Raw genomic sequence first — 23,132 nt, 5'->3', positions numbered from 1 at the left:
TTTTCTCCCTGGATCTGTTGACCATTGTAAAGAATCACAATAGGAGACTATTTAAAATTAAATGAATTTAAATTAAGTATTATTAAGGATTGGTCTGGTAAGTTGGCTCGAGGATAGAAATGCTTTCCATGGAAGCCTGAGAACTTGAGCTTTGACTCACAGTGGGGGGAAATAATCAGGTCCTGAAAGTGTTCATCTGACTTCTACATGTGTACAGTGCCGTGATTCACAGACATATAATACACACACACACACACACACACACACACACACACACACTAAAATAGTTTCCTAGTTTTCTTAGTCCCATTACAAATGCTTGCTTGCTACCTGTGCCTCATGGCCACCAAGGAACAACATAAACAACAGAATATTTCCACAATGGCAGAAGGCCAACTGGACAGACCTGCTCTGGAAGGTTTTTAATTGCAGAGACCATATCCTAGGGACCATTGAGGGCTTTGTTTCATTTCTTTTCTGTTGCCATTCAAAATCACAACAGACCCTTTTACTGATGCAGCCTGCACTTAACCAGTCGATGGCTGCAAACTGAGGAAAAGAGTCCAAACCTATTGGCTTTGCTCTTTGCATGACCTGTGCTTGGGTGAGTGAATGAAATGCTGTTTTCCTACCCTATGCAGAAGGTTGGCATCCAACCTCTCTTGGGACACAAAACAGTGTCTCAAATCAGAATGCCTCACTACCTAAAAATAAGCTAAAATATAAACCAAATGAAAGTATATCAAAATTACGTTTGCCTGTCAGTAAATCCCTGTAACCACTTACTACTGCTAGTTAAACTCTGGAATTTACAATTATTTACTGAATCCTATACTCCATTCTTTTCTTATATAAAAAGAAGGAAGAGGGTTTCATTAAAAAGCATTTATCTCAGTTTTAAAGAAACTGGTCAGCAGGGAAAGGCACTCTTAATTAAAAACTCTAGTTCCTAGGGACTTTTGGGTAAGGATCATCGCACCCTTTATTTTCTGTTTTTGATCCCATAGCTGGAGCTTGAGTTTTAAGCTCCTTCCCCAACTCCCCATCATGTGTGTCTATATGTGTGTGATATGTACATGCTCCTGTGGTTAGTGTGGATATATGTACATATGTATGTACGTATGTATAGAGGTCAGAAGTCAACATGGGTGTCTTCTGCAATTGCTCTCCAGCTATTTTTTTTTTTTTTTTTTTTTTTTTTTGGAGACAGGTCTTTCACTGCATTGGAAGCTCTCTGACTCAATGAGACTGAATAGCCAACCAGCTGTAGGTATCCACCCACCCCCTTATCCCCAGGACCGAGGATACAAGTGCACACCATTGTGCTTTCTATGTGGATGCTGGGGATTTGAACTCAGGTCCTTGTGTTTGCATTGTAGACACTCTATCAACTTGGCCACTTTCCCTGCCCCTGTTGATGTGGAGTTGAAAAAGTCAGATCACTGTGGGATTATACCTGTTAATTTCTGAATAATACTTGTAAAACCAAGAAACAATCGGATAAAAAACAACATACTTTTAAATGACACATGCTTCCAAAAGGAAAAAAAATGTTTCAAAGGAAGCAAAAATGAAAATAACATCAAACTTTGTAGGAAGTTGGAAAGTAGTATAATTAATGCATTTTCTGATGTTGAACTAGTTTTGCATAGCTATGATAAAGTACCACTTGATTATTATTTACTATTATTTTTATCATTATCATTACTATTATCCCAGCACTGGGGTAATCCATCCTTTAACACAGTGAAGGAAAAGTTTATATAATGGTATCTTGGAATACTAAAATATTGACAAAAAACATCCATTCATGTTATAAACTCACAAAAAATGGGAATAGAGAAGAATCTCTGGAACACGATAATGAATATTGAAGAAGAAACAACATGATTCTTAAGAAATTAGGAATTTCTTTACAACTTAAATCTAAGAATACAAGTGATCCTCTTCACATTGTGCTAGATAACTTAGCCAACATAGAAAGCAAGAAGTGGGAAAAATACTGATTTGGAAGGAGGAAAGAAGGGTAGGTGGATTTGTAAGTGGTACAGTTGTTTGGTAGAAAATACTGAGCCAACAACAAAAGCCCCTGAGACTAAGCAAATGCACCAAGATGGCTGGATATGAGATTAACACGGCCAATACAATGCCTTTCCCTATAAACAATTAACAGGATTTGAAGTCATAATACTCATTTATATGTGCAAAGTATAAAATATTTACCAATAAATCTTAAAAGTATGAATAAAGAAGACAGCAGAATGCTACTAACAGTTGTAAAAATTATCTACATATGTGGAGAGATATAACATGGTCATGGATAATAGGGCTCAATATTGTTATCAGTTCTTCCCAAGTTGATATATAGATCAATGCACTTCCATGCATGCTACAAGCACACATAATTTTGCAGAAAACTACAAATAACTCTGGGAAGGGGTTTGTTTTACCTTCTGGGTTATAATTTATCATTAAAGGAAACCAAAGTAGGAACTCAGGGCTGCAGCTGCTTACAGTAGAAACCAACAGAGAAATACTGATTACTGGCTTGCTCTTAGGCTCATGTTCTTTCTTATAGAGCACAGGCCTGCCTCTCCAGGGATAGTCATGTCCACAGTGGGCTGAGCTCTCCTGCATAATCAGCCATCAAGAAAATGCCCCCACAGACACGCCCAAAGGGGAAAATGATTGGGAACATCTTCAGCTGAGGTCCCTTTTTCTCAGGTGTGCCAAGTTGAAAACCAAGATTACCCATTACAATGATTTATATAAAAAGGCAAAAGCTATAGCATAGACAGCAGAACATGGAAACATAATGAAGGACTTACACTATCAAACTTCAAGACTTTCTGTAATGCTACAGTGGTCAAGACAAAATTATACTTGACAAAAAATAAACAAGCAGATCAAAATGACAGAGAGTTGATAGATTTATTTTAAAAAATGTCAAATAACTTTTCACAAAGGAAAAAAGCAATTCAGTGGAGAAGGAATATACTTCCATTAAACAGCTGGAACATCTGTGCTATGAGATGTCTTTCTATATGCTGTGAATATGTACTGCTCTGATTGGTTGATAAATAAAGCTGTTTGGCCAATGGTGAGGAAGAATAAGGTTAGGTGGTACATTCAAACTGGGGAGAGAGGAGAGGAAAGGAGAGTGGGGGAGATGCTGAGAGCTGCCACCAGGAGAAGAAAGATGTGAAAGTACCGGTAAGCCACGAAGCCATGTAGCAATGCATAGATTAATAGAACTTCTCTGAGTTAAGTTGTAAAAGCTAGCTAGTGAGAAGCCTGAGCCATTAGGCCATCCAGTCTGTAATTAATATAAGCCTCTGTGTGTTTACTTGGGTCTGAGCAGCTGAAGGACCTCTGCCTTCTTTGGAAGCTGATGGGCAGGAGTCAACACCAAAGTCATTGCACAGCTTAACAGTTTAAAATCTCTCCTGGTCAGAGAAGGATTATAGGTTTACAACAGGACAGATTCAGATGGAATAAAACTCTAAACAGTTTTCAGTGTGTGTAAAAATATACATAGGCTTGGAGGAAAGAGAAAAAGGAATATAATGCAGTTATGTAAAGAAATAGTTTTAAAAAACTAAAGTCTTTAAAGAGACAGTAAAAGCAATATAAAAGTTAATTCATGTAAAGATGAAAACTACACAAAAAATCTGGATACTGCATATTATCATATTGTCTTTGGAATTTTTAACTACAGAGAGACATTTGATTATAAAGGCTACTCAGTTAAACCAATATGTATATTTTAAAGGTCTCTTGACTTCAAAATTTATGTCTAAGTTCACGTTGCTTTGGAAAAGAGGTTCTGCTTTTGTTTCCAAAGAAGATGAGAATGTATGGATTGCTTCCAGGCTAATATAGTTTGATCAACCAAGACCCCCTGAAAGGTCAATACAGCCTCACAGACTACTACAGCCAAGATTTAAAACTATAATTCTTAATTTTCTCAGGATCCCCATAAGATTGCCAGTGCCCCCAACCAAAAGGAAATAGTATGAGAAGCTATGCCCAAACTCCCAAAATACTGTTTATAAATGTTTATTTTTATTTAAAGGAGGTTGTTGATTATAAATCCAATCTCTTTCTAAAGAAGAAAGGGGGATATCACAGATATGATAGGATGAAAGGGTAGATTATTGAATCTACTTTAAAAAAGAAACAACTTGTTTAAAATGTTTTACATTGCTATGGATTTTGGTTTATTGATGCAAATTTGAAGTTGATTTTGCTATACTGTATATATTTCTACTCCTGTTTGGGGTATTATGTTTCCTCAGCTCATTTGAAATTATAGTGTATAGCTGAAAATACAGATTAATAATTACTCATCTATGATAATCAAACTTGTAGTCACGTTAGTTAAGTTTTCTAGATATATTTTACACAGATATATTTCAATTAGGTAGGTAATCTTCAAACATTTCAAAGACCTACAGAATATGACATTTAAAATATTTTAAAAACTTAGACTTTTCTGGACAGTGAGACACGTCTGCTCCTTGCAACACTGATTTACTTCAAAGAGGAAGATGAACATCAAAGACACTCCATATGGAGTTTATCATCTTCTTGGCAAAACTGGTCATTTGAGCAAGAAACTGCTCTTGCCTGGACTGATTGACAATATGTTATATAGACTGGACATGTATGATCCATAGGAACATAACCACTAAACTTTGCCAAACAGGGTGAGATGGTCCTTCAGGTTCCTGCCTCACAGAGGAGACTGCCAGACATTCTGCAGGACACAGGGAGAAGTGACTGATAAACTTTGCCAATAGGTGGGACAATCCTTCAAATTTTCTGCATCACTAAAAAGTCTGCCAAAGACTCTAGGCCTGTAGGCTGAAAATGGATGCCCCAATAGTGCTGAGAAACTTTTGGTGACTGTCTAGGCAGCCAGATGTTTCTGCCATTTCTAGAACTTTGGAAGTTGCTTACAATGCACTTCCTGTTTACTTAGGTATTATTATGTTCATTCTCAGGTCTTTGATGTAGTTGAAGACTAGATAGCTATAATTATAATTTTCCTTGTTTATAATAAAAGATAAATTAGATATGAAACTTTAGACTCACAAATATCAGATAGATGATAGAATATTTTCTTTACTTTTGCCAAATACAAATAGACTAGATGCTGTAATTATAATTCTTGCTTGATAACTGCTTTGTTATATATAATTTTACTATGCTAAAGTTAAAATCTTCCTTTTTGATTAGACAGAAGAGGAGAAGTGCTGTGGGATGTCTTTCTGTATGCTGTGAATATATGTTGCTTTCATTGTTTTGGCTATCCTGGGTTTTTTGTTTTTCCATATGAAGTTGAGCATGGTTCATTGAAGTCTGTGAAGAATTGTGTTGGGATTTTGATGGGGATTGCATTGAATCCGTAGATTGCTTTTGGTAAGATTGCCAATTTTACTATGTCAATCCCACCAATCCAAGAGCATGGAAGATTTTTTCCATTTTCTGATATCTTCCTCAATTTCTTTCTTCAAAGAACTAAAGTTCTTGTCATATAGGTCTTTCACTTGTTTTGTTAGAATTACCCAAAGATATTTTATGTTATTTGTGGCTATTACAAAGGGTGATGTTTTTCTGATTTCTTTCTCAGCCTGTTTATCACTTGTGTATAGGAAGGCTACTGATTTTTTTTTTTTTTTTTAGTTAATCTTGTATCCTGCCACATTACTGAAGGTGTTTATCACTTTAGGAGATCCCTGGTTAATAAATGGGATATCCTGAAACTCAGAAGCTTCTGTAAGGCAAAGGACTTGGTCAATAGGACAAAACGACAGCCTACAGAGTAGAAAAAGTTCTTTACCAATCTCACCTCTGACAGAGGACTGCTCTCCAAAATATATAAAGTACTCAAGAAACTAGACATCAAAATAGCAAATAACCCAATTTAAAAATGGGGTATAGATTGAAACAGAGAATTCTCAACAGAAGAATCTCAAATGGCTGAAAGATATTTAAGGAATTGCTCAACATCCTTAGCCACCTGAGAAATGCAAATCAAAGTGACTCTGAGATACCGTTTTATACCTGTCAGAATGGCTAAGATCAGCTTGGTACCCCAAGGGAGGCCTTACCCCCATGAGGAGTGGATGGGGAGTGGGTAGGGGGGAGGTAGGGGGAGTGGGAGAAGGGGAAGGAGGGGGAACTGTGGTTGGTATGTAAAATGAAAAAATTTTAAATAAATAAAAAAGGCTATAATATGAAAAAACTTGTAGAATTGGACAATGTAACCAGTAAACCCTAATTTATATTATGGATGTCATTTGCTGAAATAATTCTTGTATACTTTTGATTCAATCATTCTGAAGCAAAGTACAGGTAATAGCAGGGAGACTGATGCAGAGAGCAGCATTAGACAAGCTTGCAAGTGTAGACAAATTTCTAAAATGGTCTTATTAAATAGAACACACGGAGCCAAATATAGGAAGAAAGCCTTAGATCAGGGAAATAGGGAAAGCCACCAGCCAACCTACCTCACCAGCTCTGCAGCTTCCAAATGCCAGTTACTTCCTGTCTACCCACATCTTTATTGTCTCGCTGTTCTGCCCTCTCATTGGCTATCTTAGCCCAGCTACCTCACTTCCTGTTCCTACACAGCTCTGTCACTTTCTGTCTGTCCGTCAGGTCTCTATGGTTGGTACTGGGATTAAAGGCGTGTGTCATCACGCTTGGCTCTGTTCCCTAGCATGGCCTTGAACACACAAAGCCCCTGCCTGCTAAATGATTGGATTAAGGGTGTGTGCTGCCTGACTTCTTGTTTACTTAAAATGGCTGGCCTTTCCCCCCTGATCTCCAGGTAAGCTTTATTTATTTATATACAAATAAAATATCACCCCATTTCAGCACAAATAAAATATTACCACATACAAGAGTCCTCTTTGTGCAACCTTTCAATGGTCTCGAACAGCTACAAGAGTTCCTTATTAGTCTTTTTAAATTACTAGTACAATGACTGATGAGCAAACTTAGTTGTTTTCATGATGTGACTTTGGGACTGAAGCTCTGATGATCACATTTGAGGAGCTGAATATCAGTGTGCCCAAATATCCTAGTCATTTGAAAGAACTAACAGCAGCTTCAAAAGACGTCTGACTTACAAGAGAAGTTGGGACTGGGACTCCAGCTCAAATATTTCCTGTGTCATTGTGTAAGTCCATCTGCCATATGAGTAATGGCTAATGTATTTTGAAGATGTTGTCATTGTTGCATTTACTGAAACTTTGGAATTTAAATACAACTATTATCATTTCATATCCGATAGTATCACTGAAAAAAGTTGGAATTTAAAAAAAAATATATTATTAATCTCCAAGAAATGTTACCATGCCAGTAAAGATGCACTGAAGTGCCTGTGCACCCCAAATTCAACCTGTTCACTTCCCAAAATAGTAAAAATATTCACACACAGCTGTCAGCATAAACAAAATTATGCCTGGTGCATCATGTAACGAGGATTTGTAAAAACTCAAACAGAAGCCTAGCTGAGTCGGTCCCCACACAGGTTAGAAAGTTATCCATTCTGTGTGAATCAGCAGAATCCAGCCAGTCTGAACAACGTGAACTGAAAAGCATGTGGTGATGAGATGGCCGTTGGAACCAACAGTTCTAGAAAGTTGCCAGCTGCGTTTAGTTAAGTTGTGAAGTAATGTGCTATTAACTAACTTGGCCTGACAACATTTTGCTATCTGTAAATCCCGTTTCATCATGTGGCATACCTTAAATATCTACAACAAAATGAATTCTTAAATGGAAAAAAATGCAGTATTAGCACATTATTAAGGATGACAAACTTATAAACGTTGTGAGGGAAAGCTGGACAGGAAGAAATGTTCTCAGCCTATGGTTGTGAGATCACTAGACTCAATACCTGGAAACTCACTGAAAGTGGGGTTTTAGATCCATCGGTTGTTAAATGTCTCTACACTTCCCTAAAGTCTGTTTAAGTGTATGGGGTTCCTTCTTTGTGATAGGTGGCACATAGCTGGGTACTGACAAACACTTGAAAGCCAGATGCCACCAACCAGTGCCCTCTTTTACACACTGCTGTCATTTCTCATAAAACCAGAGGACATTGTGAGGTGATGATTTAAAGGCCATTCATCAACAGTCAGGAAAAGTGCCTTCACTCACATCCCCCTTCAGCTAGGCAGAGGTAGTCTCTAGCCAAGTTACCTGCATTTTATGCTGAAAATTATTCTCAATTGTATAACCAAATACAATGATGGATGGAATATAAGTAATTATTAAATAACCACAAGATTTCCTGGCAATTAATTAATTAATTGACTATAAAACCAAAGCCTTCTAATCTCTCTTGCTTTACACATATTGCTGTTATAAATGACGTCAGAAATTGAGTTAGAAAGATGTCCACTGCTGTGGAAAAAAAGAGTTGAGAAACTCAGGTTCCTAGAATAAAAGCCTAGTTTGGCTCACAATTTCAGAAGATTTGCTCTGTGCTTTTTTGGGCCACCATTTTAACATCATGGTGGAGGGCACATGGTGTGGCACCTGATAGCAGGTCTCAGTTGTGACAAACAGGAGTCCTATGAGATTACAGCTGATCTTGCTCCACCCTTATTGGTCTGCCACAACCCAGAGAGGACTGTTGGTTGAGAAGGCCTGTTTAAGGCCTGTTTCCCAAGAGAGTCTTTTTTGTTTGAGCAAACAGTTCCAGGAAGAAGAGAACACAGACAAGTATATAACCCTCTACAACTACATCAACTTCCACATTTCCAAGCCCCTAGATAAACTCCAAATACTCCCCTCACTCCATGCAGACTGTGAGGCTGCTCTTCCCTGCATAATTTAATAAATGCAATTTCATCTGTTGAGGTCAGACTCTGGTCTCTTTCCTGACTTTTGTTTCTACATTCTACATTCTAAATCTAACAGTGACTCCCCAGTGGCAGCTGGGATACAAGAGAGAGGTTAAGAGACATATCTCAGGTCCTAATATTCTTTTAAAGGACACAATCCTAGTGACCTCACTGCCTCCCTGCTTCCCCACGTACCACTTTTTTGAGTCTCCACACTTCCTACAGTGCCAACCACTTGGGACCAATCTCTAAACACAAGAGCAACAGTGGATCTTTAGCACCAAACTACAACAGAGTTGAAGGATTCTGTCCTTGCAGTGTTCTGTATCTAAATATTTGTAGAGTAAGAGGACTAGGCATGATGACAATTTTTGTCCAATGACTTCACTCTTCCCATTCAAGGCTTAGGAAACAGTGCCTTTTTCAACAGTTTCCAAAAAGTGCAAGTTTAAGGCTTGAAAATTATAAAATTTTTGTACCCCTTATTATGAAAAATAATATAAAATTGCTATTGTAAAATTATGAACAAAAGTAATTCTATGTAAAAATAAACACTTGAATATAGAAATTGTTTTAAATTTGAAAATGCCAAAAATATCACAAATACCACAAAGTTCAGTAAAATAGCATGTTTTGTTAATAACTTTCATAAAATTTTCTTAATTCTTTCCTCCATGTTTTCCTCCATGTTTTATCTGTATATATTTTGGTTATTTCTACACGTAGTAATTATATGTCCATTTCCCAGGAACATTATATTATCTAAATTATATACTACAAAACTATAATAATCAAAACAGTGTGGTTTTGTTGTGAAAAAAGACATATAGATTAAAGAAACAGAAGAGATAGCCTGGAAGTAAACTCACAGATCTTAAGTCAAATATTTTTTGACAAAAGTTCTAAGAACAGTGCTCCTGTGATAGTATTCATTGTCAAGTTGACCATGACCTGGGAGAGCCAGCCTCTGGAAGTGACTGTGGGGGATTATCTCCATCACATCCATTGAGATGGAGAGACCTCTTTGTGGATGGCACCCTCCCCCGACAGCCTTGAGTATCCATCCCTCTGTTGGCTGATTGTGGATAAGGCATGACCAGTTTCTTCAAGCTTCTGCCACTTTGCCTTCCCCACCATGATGGACTGTACACCGAACTGTGAGTCTGAGTAAACCCTTTCTCCTTTAAGTTGCTTTTTTGGGAGTATTTTATCACAGCAATGGGAAATGGGACTAAGAAGCTACTAAGGCACGTATGGTGGAGTGTAGGCAGACTTCTCTGTCATTGCCACTGGGGAAATGAGGTATGTACACACTGAATGGAACCCCCCCACACCTCGTATCATTTAAAAGACGACTTAAAATGGATTAGAGATTAAATGTGAGATCTGAGACTATGAAATGACCTGAAATGTTGACGGGGTCTGTCAGGAAATTAGAATGGTCAAAGATATTTTGCACAGGAGTCCCAAGGCAAAAATAGGATCAATGGAATTGCATTAGATTAAATAATTTCTACATAACAATTAAAGCACAAGGGTATTGAGACAATGTCGGGAAGGAAGAAATTTGCCAACTTTACTTCTGATATAGAGTTGATGTTCAGAATAACGAAGAAGTGAAGAAACTCAGTCACAAAGAGGCCAGCAACTTGTTATTAAAATGGGAACCTATGGACAAAATTGTAGGGGAAAAATAATCAATCTTTTATTTAGCAGGATTGATTGACAGTTTTTCTTACTATTGATGGCACTCAAAACTTTCTGATAATTTTATAGCTCATTATCCATGACATCTGGCTGAACTACTCATAACCATCAAGTTAGGAAATATGCTATAAGGTGTCTTTCTTTTTTAAGATTTTTTAAATTACATGCATGTGTGTATCTCTGTGTAGTTATGTGCCCCTGTAGGTACAGGTGACCTTGGAGCCCCCAAAGAAGCTATCAGGTCCTTTGGAGCTGGAACTACAGGCAGCTGTGAAACCAAACCCTGTCCTCTGCAAGAGCAGTACAGGCACTTAACCACTGAGCCATCTCTCCAGCCTTGGAGTTTCTGTCTTGGACAGTTGAGAATTTCCACAGACACTTCTTTGTTTCCCCCCTGCACCAGTCACAGACTTTTGATAGCCAGGATCATTGTGCAGATTCATAATGTCCTATACAAGACTGCATGCTGTCATGTAAAGAACTACCAAATGTTTGCATGAGTACAGCTAACAGAAGATGCAACATTCAAAAGCTGAGGCAGGTTGATTGCCCAAAAATCAAGGTTAGCCTAGGCTGCTTGGAAAGTTCTAGGCTACCCTGAGCTAGGGTCAGATCCTCTCTCTCTCTCTCTCTCTCTCTCTCTCTCTCTCTCTCTCTCTCTCTCTCTCTCTCTCATAAAATATTTATGTATCCACAATATATATAGTGCCACACCAAAAAAAGGTATAAAAACTAGCCTTTATATTACATAAATTTGCACCATTATAGAATTATTCTGTCCAGTCTAGCACCAAATTATTTAACATTATAAAAAGCTACCTTGTTACTAAAATGTAAAATTATATTCTAATGAACAACCATCTTTTAGTAGTAGTTTTTTTTGTCACTAAGTACTAAAGTACAACTGTAATATTTCTGTATATTTATGCTGTTATTATTCTAGGCCTTAAAAATGTAAATGTGTTCTCATGCACATGTGTGCATAATAAGTAAAAATATACTGTTTATCCAGGGAGGTGTCTTACATCTTACTTTATGAACAAATTATATTCATAACAAGATAATATATCTGCTTACAATAGGTTGAGGCACAAGGAAAAGGTGTTTCATGTTTTTATTAATCTGTGCTGGTGTAGATAGTAAGTCATATCAGACATTTTTAATTGTAAAGTTCTGTCATCACTTAATGATGTGCATATTCCAACTGGAAAATGAACTCAGCTCTTTTCTGAAAGTTGGGTTGGGCTGATTGTTCATAAATAAGGAACTAAATTGGTTTATTGGATTGTATACTAACTATTTTCCACAAGTGGAAAGTACTGTCTACAGCTCCAAGATCTTAATCAAAAACTTACTTGAGCATATGATTAAATAAAACCACTTAATTTAAAATATTACTATAGCTAACACATGCTGAAGTAATCAATGTTTTGATTTCCATTTCTTTCTGAATCTATCTGGTTATGCAAAGCACCTCTAGCAGGTGTAATTAGCAGACGTTTGATAAATCTTAACAAAGTCTTGAAGAACGCTTTCTGAAAGTCGAAAGAGTCTATTGACAAATCAGGTCATTTCTAATCCTTTCCTTTCAAAACATTTGAAGGAGGACCTAATCAAGCTGTCAGTTCATACATCATTAAAAATAACTTTGATGGTACATCATTTTATGATACTTGGCATACACTTCAAGAAGAATTTGAAGAATCAAATGACACTGCACAAAATTCTTTACAGTCTCATATGGTTGTTAATGTGATTAAGTTATCTTGGGCATTATAACAATAAGCATGGATTAAGTAAGATTCATGTAGTACCGCCACATCATAAAAATAAATAATATACAGCCATGCATACACAGACTACTTGAAATAAAACAGCTTTGCTCTTTCCATATATTCATATCCATTAACCCTTGCTCTGATTCAATTACTTTCCAATTTTGCAATATACTTTATTTTATTAAATTACATTAATATATTATTAATAATAATCTTAATTTTAAACAGAGCCTTTTGGTCAGAGGGAATTTAACAACAGCATTATGCATGCTCTTGCCACAAATATTTTGTGATAAAAGAATAAGAATGAAAAATATTACAAAAAATACAAATACAGGATGGGGAAGGTGACATGGAATAGGATCTCAAGGAGAGTGAGGGATGTTGAAGTTTTCCTAGCAAAGAAGAACTTGTGAATGGAATTTTAAAAGCTTAAAGTATAAACATTAAATTATTGTGGTATTGTGAGTTCATTAGAAGTATTTATTTGGTCACATTATGATAAGGGCAGTCTAGATGACAGCTTTTCTCTTAATAGATTTGTAAATGTACAGTATGGTAGTACATCAGAGTTACAATATTTTACATCCGATACCTGGAACATATTTGTTATAGCTAGCTTTCACTGTCATCTTGACATAGCCAAAAGGAATCTGATAAAGGTGTTGGGGAATATTATTTTAAGGTGTGTTACTTTCGTTTAGGTTGTATTTGTTTAACTCTGTGAATCTGTATTACTTTCTAAAATGGTTTGCTAAAGACCTGAATGGCCAATAGCAAGGCAGGAGAAAGGATAGGTGGGACTGGCAGGCAGAAAGAGTATATAGAAGGAGGAATCTGAAAGGAGATCGAAAGAGTAGCAGACACCCAGCTGCACAACCAGCACTGGAGTAAGAAAGAAAGGTACAGAGAAAGGTAAAAGCCCAGAGGCAAAAGACAGACAGATTAAGTTAAGAAAAGCTGGCAAGAAACAAGCCAAGCTAAGGCTGAGCATTCATAATTAAGAATAAGCCTCCTCTGTGTGTTATTTATTTGAGAGCTGGGTGGCGGGCCACCAAAAGAGCAGAAACAAATAACAACAGAAGAGAGTTTTAGTTGAAAGGATTGCCCAGATTGGCAATAGGCATGTCTGTGGAGGCTTGTCTTGACTATAAATTAGTTTAGTAGGGCCAGGTACACTACAGGCAGCACCATTCCCTGAGCAGATGGCTGGAGGCTATGTCAGAAAGCTAGACGAGCATGAGCTAACATGTGAGTCAACATGAAGCATTCCCTCCGTGGTCCTGGCTTCAAGTTCTTGATTGAGCTCCTGTCCTGACTTCCCTCAATGATGGACTGTGACCATGAAGTATAAGCTGAAATAAACCCACTCCTCCCTTAAGTTGCTTTTGGTCATAGTGTTTTATCACAGCAACAAGAAAGAAACTTTATACACAGTGATCAGCAACTTTCCATATCCAATCACCCTATCCCCCAATCAACTCCACTTTCACCTCTTCTAGAAACCTATTTTAAGTTCTTCAGATACTTGGAATCATATAGTTGCATGTCATTCTGTGACTAGCTCATCTCACTCGGGACAAGGTCAGCGTGATTCATCAATGGTGTGGCACATGATAGAATTCTCTTTTCCTTTAAAACTGGATAATATTTCATTTTATGCACAAGCTACATTTTCTTTATCAATTTGCATGCATACCATACCTTCTATGAATTGTTCTATAATAGACAAGGATGTGTGCTTCTTTTTCTTTATGTCCTGATATCAAACATTTTAAATAACTACTTAAAGGGAAATGATGAAGTCACATATTACCTTTATTTTTAGTTCTTCAAGGGGCTCCATTACTGCATTACCCAGCATTATCTTACACTCCTTCCCATCAACAAATCAGAAGGGTTTCAATTATTCTACCACATGACCCATGTTCGTTATTATACATGTTTACTTTGTTTTGCTTTTAATAACATATATGAGGTGGTGTCTCCCTGTGTTTTTTTTCAAATCATTACTTCCTGATGGTTGCTGTCTTTTCATTTACCTGTTGTCCATTCATATATATGTAATAGAAAGAATGCCATACTAATTTTAATTTTAAATGATAATATTATAACATGTATGAATTTCCACAATTAGGAAATTTTTATGTCTATTTACAGATATGCCAAAAGAACCTTGATGTTCACAATAAGTTTAGGATAAGAAAAAGAGGTACTTAAAAACTACTTGCTATGAAGCTAGAAGGAGCTTTGTAACGGCTACAGTTTGCTCTCTGAGGCAATTTTATATTCTCAAAGAAAGATATACCTTAAAATAAAGTAATAATAATAGATTGTAATGGGAAATAACTTCACTCTATCTCTGCAGCCAATGAAGTACACTACACTAGCTGCTTGGAGAAAAGAAGTAGCTTAGTATAAGACAGCGATGTCAGCTTCATTCCATGGTGTGTGTGGTAACTTTCACACCGTAAGGATGTAAGTATGTGCCACGGGAAGGAGGAAGCACACATGACTGGGATCCTTATTTTAGTACGTGATGTCTTGCCTTCCATTCTCAACGTATGTTCCTCTAAAGTGGAAATCAAAACCCCTTTAGCTGTTTGGGGGGAGGGGGTCTTTAACTCTGTATTCGTAAATGTCACACAGATAGCTGCTATCTTACATTAGCAAACAGACATACACAGCATGCTCTAAATAGACACACAAACACTTCTCTTTTGCTTAAATCAGTATCTGGAGTGCTAAAATGTTATTGTGACAATGTAATTAGTGCTAACAGCTGAAGCATTTCATTTATTTCCTGTACAATCTTTTGATTTTCCTGAAGTTGAAATTACTTTAATGCATGTATTATAAAATGAAAGAAACCTCAAATTTAGTTAGCTTTTGGAGCTTAAAGGACTATGCCCATGAGCTCTTAGTGTAGGTAAAGTGTGAAAAGGTTAAGCATGCAGTTGAATAAAATTGTAGAGAATGTAATGCATCCTCTACATAAATGAAGGCATAGGCCAACACTGTGCCAAGTTCCCCTGAATTCCTGTCCAAACATTGTAGCCTCAAAAGAAATCACTATGCCGACTTCTGCTACTACATGCTACGCTCAGGACTTTTGAACTTAATATAAGAGGATCATAAAACCCTCACACTACTGTGTGTCTCTGTCTTGTTTAAATATTTTATTCATGTGATTGCATGTAACACTAGCCTTTCATTTATGTGTACTGATTTGTTGTGTAAATATATTATAATTTATTTAGCTAATCTAACATTAATGGATATGTGAGTTGTTTCTAATTTGAGAGACTTATAAACAAGGCTATCCTGATATATGTACTTTTGTTGGATGTACTTAAAAGCAGGAATGTATTTGTGTATATATGTATTGCCTAAGATTTCCCAAAAAGTGTGTGTGTGTGTGTGTGTATATTCATTTATACACACACACACACACACACACACACACACACACACACACACACACACACACATATATATGATTCCACAATAGTGTACAAGATTCTGGTTGCTCCACAGCTCTTTTGCTTTTTTTGTAATATACACAAGTGTATATAAACATGAGTCTTCATGCCTGTTGATCGGTCTTGCTCTACTTACCTCTCCTTCTCTTTTGAGACAGGGTCTCAATGAACATGGAGCTCCCTAATTCAACGTAGCTAGCCATTGAGTTCCAGGGATCTGCCTGTCTCCACTTTGCCAGAGCGTCAGTAGAAGTGTATGTTTCCATACCTGGATTTTCATCTGGGTCCAAAGGATAAAACTTGAGTCCTCTTCCTGCATGAAAATCATATTATTGCTTGAACCACCTCTTCAATCTCTCCATTGAATTTCTACCACTTGGCAGTCTCTTTTGAAATGCTGTCTTCTGAGCTGCATAGTAATGTTTCCTTCTGATTTGACTAGCATCTCTTTGATAACACTTAAATTTAGTGTCTTTTATGTGTTTGTTAGTCATTTGTGTGTTAATACACATGAAGTATATATATATATATATATATATATATATATGAAGTTCATTTTAAGACTTCTATTTATTTATTAAGCATATGAATTCTTTGTGTATTCTGCCAATGAGTACTTTGCCAATGAGTACGTTTTCTGGATTCAATCATTGTAAATATTATATTCATCAGATGACATGTATTTCAGGCTTTTAATAATGCCTTTCAAAGAAGAAAATTTCTTTTTTGTTGTTTTTTTATTTTTTGTTATTATTAGGGATTTAGCCTATACCCTCAAGTATGATATTCAAGTGCTTTTCCTCCAAACTATATCCTAGCCCTCTAGTTCTTAAGGTTAATAAAATAAAATTTGTTACACTTCTTTTTTTTTTTTTTTTTTTTTTTTTTGGTTTTTCGAGACAGGGTTTCTCTGTGTAGCTTTGCGCCTCTCCTGGAACTCACTTGGTAGCCCAGGCTGGCCTCGAACTCACAGAGATCCGCCTGGCTCTGCCTCCCGAGTGCTGGGATTAAAGGCGTGCGCCACCACCGCCCGGCTTAGTTACACTTCTTTATGGTATCTTGGGTATCTTCTTTTAGACATCCTCCCTTAGCCCAGGCCCATCAGGGTGTCTTGATAAGTTTTTAATAATTTTCTCTTTTATGTCTAAAGTTTCAAGTGAAAAATTATTTTGGGAGAGATTATAATGTAATTTCCTCACATCTGCCCAGATGATCCAATTCCATTTGCTGAAATTACCCATTTATTTTTGCATTGTAGTCTTCCTTTACTACATGTAGCCAGGCAGGTCATAGGTCTGTTTCTTTACTTTCTGTCTTGATCCATTGATCTATTTTCTTTGAACTAATATCATAGTCATGTAAACAACTGTTCTTGTTTTACAAAATAGAGGAGAACATTTCTTTCTTAAGTTTAATTTTTATCTATGATTTAAAATTCATACATACACATACAAATATATACATACATATATGCTTGTAAGTAATTGTGTACATTCAGTTGGTACAATCATTTTACAGTGATTACATTGCATGGAAAAAACAAACACTTTAAGAGGAATGAGTCTCATAACAACATATAACTGGTGATCTATGAACATGGCCTACTTTTCCATGCTTTTTGAAATCTAGAAAAGACACAGTCTGGTAGGACACATTCTCTGGAGCTTCACAAACTAGCACTTGCTTGGAGCTGTGTGAAAAGCCAAATGCCAAGTGGTGAATACTGAATCCAGACTCCATTCATAGCCACTTAGTCAGAATATCTGAGTGAACTCATGAGTCTACACTAGCCCCACCATTCCTACAAGCCATCTACGTACCCACAAACTAACCTGCAGACACCTTATTCCAAACCATTTCAAGTAATAGTTTTTCATCTCTATCTCACAGGTGGCCATTTTGGCATTTCTCTTTTCTAATGCACTACAACTGGATTATTTTCACTAACCCACCTTACAGGTCACTACTCTTCTCGTCTATATTTAATGTGGCATTACAGCCCACCACTAAATCTGGTTCTTGGTTTATTCAGTAGACTTTTAGCTTCTAGAATTTCTATGCTACTGTTTTTTAAAATAAATTACAAGCCACTTCTTAAAATTTATTTTGTGTTTTCTTAATGATAGTAATTGTATTTGTTTTGTAAAATTCTTCATTTCTTAGACTTATGGGTTTATGTACAATTTCCAGTTTTTTTCTCTCTTTAAAGTACTTTTTTCTGTCTTCAACATAACCAGTTATTTTTTTTCTTTATGTTACAAGGTGAACCCAAATAGGCTCCTGGAGTAACAGTGTATATCATAGTAGGCTTTCTAGTCACAGACTGTAGATGAATAACAAAACAAGTACACATGATTTTCCCCAACTGCCTCATTTGTGATAGATTTGAATGTAATTACAGTTAAGTGGTAGCTCATAAATAGTTAATTTAGATTTATTCTGAAATCACCTAACTAAAGAACAGAAAACTGTGTGTATGTGCGGTGTGTGTATGTGTGTTTGTGTGTGTGTATATGTGTGTGTTCGTGTGTGTGGTGTGGGGTGGGGTGGGGTGTGTGTGTGTGTGTGTGTGTGTGTGTGTGTGTGTGTGTATGTGTGTGTTTGTGTGTGTGGTGTGGGGTGGGGTGTGTGTGTGTGTGTGTGTGTGTGTGTGTGTGTGTGTGTGTGTATGGTGTCTGTACAGTGTATCCACGCATGTGAGGACCAGAACTAAAATTTGGATGTCTCCTACAATTGCTCTCCCCTTATTTTCTGAGTTGAGGTTTCTCATTGAGCCTGGAACTAGGCTGGCAGCCAATGAGCAACAGGAATATGCTCATCCCACCCTTTCCCCATCACTGGGTACTCCCACCCCTCCCCCATCACTGGGCTTACAGAAGCAGCTGCTGTACCTGACTCATCTGTAAGTGCTGAGGATCCCATCTCACTTCCTCATGCTTACAGAACAGGCACTACTGATACAGCCATCTCTCCAGCCCAGAAAATGCTTTTTGAAAGAAAATATTTTTCCTGTTTTTCTGCTCAGCATACAAAACTCTCTCCTCATAATGCAGAAGGATGATCCAGATCAAAAATATAACCAATTCTTTCTCTTCCTCTTAATGTTTTGTACATGCATACATATCTTTCATGTCAATGGGTTTCTACTACAGAGACATAACCAATTATCAATCATTCTAACAGTTACTTTCACTTAATATAGATTATAGTCAACTCAATACTGGATTATAGAAACTCCAATATCTCATCGCACACTCAGTGTTTAGCCAGGAATAATAGCTGTGGAATCAGCTACCACTTCTAGGTTTAGAAAATAAAAAAGACTTCCAACGACTAAAAACACATAGATAAGAAAGAAAACCAAAGGAACTATATTTAGGCCTTGGAAACTGTGTCACCTGGCTAGTACTTCTGTCTTTGTAAGCACAGTGATGCTGGTTCTGAAAACCATAAATTTTACACATTAGAACCAGTATTTTCATTTATTAAATGCAATGTCTTTATTAAAAAGTTTCCACAGTTTTTCATCTGTATACAATGTGCAAAATTGTTCTGAAAGTAGACTATATGTGTATGAGTCTGCAAAGAGTACCAACTTAAGGTATGCAGAATGCTTTACAAGTCACCTGCAGAAATGGTGTGCCAATGGACGAGAAGAACAAATGGGAAAGAGAAATCTCCTGTGCCAGCTTCAGTCTTCTCTTCTCCCCCTTGGTCACCCCTTAGCAGAAGGCATCTAGAACAGCAACATCCTGTTTTCCCCACTTTGGAATGCACATTTATTTGACATTTAAGCATATTTGAAATTGGCATGAAAAAAGATGGCGTGTCGTAGTTCAAGGGGTAATGTTTTTTTCTCCCAATGCCATACAAAATCACATGCTTCTAATAACATTTGCTTGCTTTTATAAAATACAGTGTTTTTTTAAAGCATAAATGATTTCCATAATCAAACATTCTGACCCCAGTAATGATTGTTTTTCTCTTCTAAGTTTTCATATACCATCTGTTAAATAGTTTTACAGTTTTGAAGGGGTCTAGTGTTAATTTTTGTAATTTTTAGTTTCTGCACTATTTCCTCTTTTAAAAGTTTGATTACACTTACTTTTAGTTGATACATATGGACAAAGAAATCATGCATATTAGTGGGGCACAATTTATCTAGTTTATTCCACTCTCCCACTTCTAGGATTAACTTCTTATTATTCTCTGTTGGACTTTCTCTGAGTTAACATTATCAACATATGCATTTCACACACAACACAGTGTTGTTTACCACACTCATAGATATATCCTTTTGGTTTCCTGGGATGGGAGCCAATTGGTTATGAAAACCATCCGAAGAGCAAGGACTTAAAGTCTCAACTCATTGTTAATAGTGCTTTTTGGTCTTCCCAGTATGACTCTTCAGCTTCAAAACTTGTGAAAATTTATTATTATTATTCAAAATATCAACTCTGATACCAAGATGAAGAATCCATGGCATGAGGGGCTCTTGCCTGAGAAAGTTGAAGTGGAGTTTAGAATAAAATTTATGTCTATTTTAAAGGACACTACAGACATTCAATAGCAAAGGCTGTATATGACAAGTAGCACTCTGAAACGACCAGCAAGAAAAAAAGTTATTCTGGTGGACTGCAGAACCCCTTCTGACTTTATGCCAGTAGAGAGTAGAGAATTAAATATGTCCCCAATCTCCTGAAGCCCCAGGAAGGGTTCAACTGGGAAAGAAAAGCAAAGTAGGTGATAATTCCTCTCTTCCCATCAAATATATTCCTGATATTTGCTTATGGACAAATGCATATGAACAAATGCAATAGAACTATATGAATTGTCTGTTTGTAAAGTATTATATGGTCTAAAATGTTATCTCTTCACCTCATTTTTGTTTGCTCTTAGAGCATTTAAGTTTTTCAGAAGAATTGCAAGCATGTAACCTATTGTGGAAGAGATCACATCCTGAACTCTGGTTTTGTGTTTGAGTTGATATATCCAAACATACATGCAAAAATTAATGTATTGTCATATCAAAGCACTATTAGAGGTAAGCAACTTCACAAAACAAAATAATGAACCTTCTGTAATTTATTGGTGTGCTTAGTTAGCTGCTTTCGTTAAAAACTTCCCCAAACCCAAGATTTTTGTCTCAAAATCTTTTCACCCAGCCACAAAATATCATTTTGCATATTTTATATTCCCTACATTAATGAAGGTAACAACTTCATCATAGTTATGCCAATATATAGCATAGGCTGTTATGTTACCAACCTCCTAGAGATAATATCACTTTCAACTCAGCATTGCATGACAGTCTCTTCACCTCCCACTATCTTAACTTATACCATATATTTAGGTTTGTTTTTATTAGAATTTTTTATTCACAATCTAAAAAAACCTCTTCCTCAAACTTAGTACCGTGTCATTATCATTTATTTAATCATTCTGAGTATATGAGTCTGTTAGGTTTTGATTGCTCAAGTCTAGACTTGCCTGGACTTGGCTCAAGATTCAACACAAAGGTCTCACAGTCTACTTCTTATCCTCATTAGAAGAACATACTTTCAAAATATAGAAGCCAGTCCCTCTGTCCAAATACTTTGAGAACCTTCCCCTGAACTATGTCTGTTACTACCCCACTACCAAAGAAAACTCAAGGGGCAAAGGTATAGTCTGCCCATGGTGGAGAAAGGGAGGTGTGCACTCACCCAGCAACCCTCAACCCACCCTAGAGGTCAACTATAGAGTAAGTGGAGAAATTCACTCAGATCAATCTCCCATGTGGTTTAACCTTTTAGGATTTGTCATTGATTAAATGTTAGTCCCCTCTCTGTTAATAGTTTGGGGATTTTCTTTGAACAACATTATCCAAGCAAGAGTCTTCATTTGTGACCTGGACAGTAACAGGGAGAACAGCCTACCAACAAAACAAAGGGTCAAATACACCCTTATAAAATCCATATATTATAGCCCTAGGCTCCAATGTGACTTTACTTGGATACGGGGCCTTCAGAGATGTAGTTAATGAGACCATAAGTGTAACATCTTAAGCTGATAGAATTGGCCCTTATAAGAAGAGGAGGAGACACCAGTGGATTCCTTCTTCCCATGTGAACATGGACTAAAGGCCATGTGAAGACACAGCATGAAGATGGGTACACATGTCAAGAAGACTGTACTCACAAGAACCTGTATTTGAAGGCATCTTGAACATTGGCTTCTCATTATTAGAACTACAAGAAAATAAATGTCAGTTGTCAAACTTTCCAAGCCGTAGCATTTTGCTATGAGAATTAAGCAAAGAATGTCAAAGAAAGGAAGTGAGTGGATGGTATGTGTGGCTCAAGAAAAAGAGACATGGAGGTTCACAAATTGAGGACAGATCACTATAGATGTCAAATCTAGAGAATGATGTAGCCTCCTATAATAATATCCTGTAGCACGAATCTTAAAAAGTCTTATTAATAAAAAAAAAAAAATACTCAGGAGCCACGTATTGGGTTGAATGCTGGAAGATCACAGAAGCAGAATAAGCCACATCCAATCTCACCTTGCCAAGTTCTCAGCTGATCCTGTTTCCTCAGACTGGAAGCCTCTGAATACTCATCCAAATGGAGCTCAGCTGAACTGCTGCTAAAAGCTAAAAGCTTAAAAAGGCTCTACTTCCTAGTCCTCATGCCTTATATACCTTTCTGCTTCCTGTCATCACTTCCTGGGATTAACGGCGTGTGTCACCACGCCTGGCTGTTTCCAGTGTGACTTTGAACTCATAGAGATCCAGACCAATCTCTGCCTCTGGAATGCTAGGATTAAAGGCATGTGCGCCACCATTTTCTGACCTCTATGTCTGTCTAGTGGCTGTTCTGTTCTCTGACCCCAGATAAGTTTATTAGGATGCACAATATATTAGGGGACACAATATCTCCACGATATCCATCTGTGAATAAATGAGGAGTAAGAAAGCAAGGTGTGGGGAAGCTTCAGTAAGTGGGAGAGTGCATGCCTTGTTGGACTTTTACATACAACAGTATCATAGCCTGAAATGATAAGCTGCAGTCTATGACTGCAGCAAGGCAATTTTCATCCGGGGCCTAGACTCTCTACCATCGGCTATCAGAACTCTTTTTAGGGCTAGAGAGATGGCTCTGTCATTAAAGGATAAGCTCACAACCAAAAGACAAAACAATCACTCCAAATAACAACAACAAACCCCCAAGAACTCTTCATAATACAATCGATAGATTCTAAGGGTCCCTTTTCTTCTTCATCCCTTTCTGATCCATTCTGAAGCAACGGTTTTGACTAGG

Source organism: Peromyscus californicus, unplaced genomic scaffold, assembly GCF_007827085.1.
Source record: "Peromyscus californicus insignis strain IS unplaced genomic scaffold, ASM782708v3 Scaffold_8__1_contigs__length_139910024, whole genome shotgun sequence".
Lineage (NCBI taxonomy): Eukaryota > Metazoa > Chordata > Mammalia > Rodentia > Cricetidae > Peromyscus > Peromyscus californicus.
Note: the sequence above shows the minus strand (reverse complement) of the source record.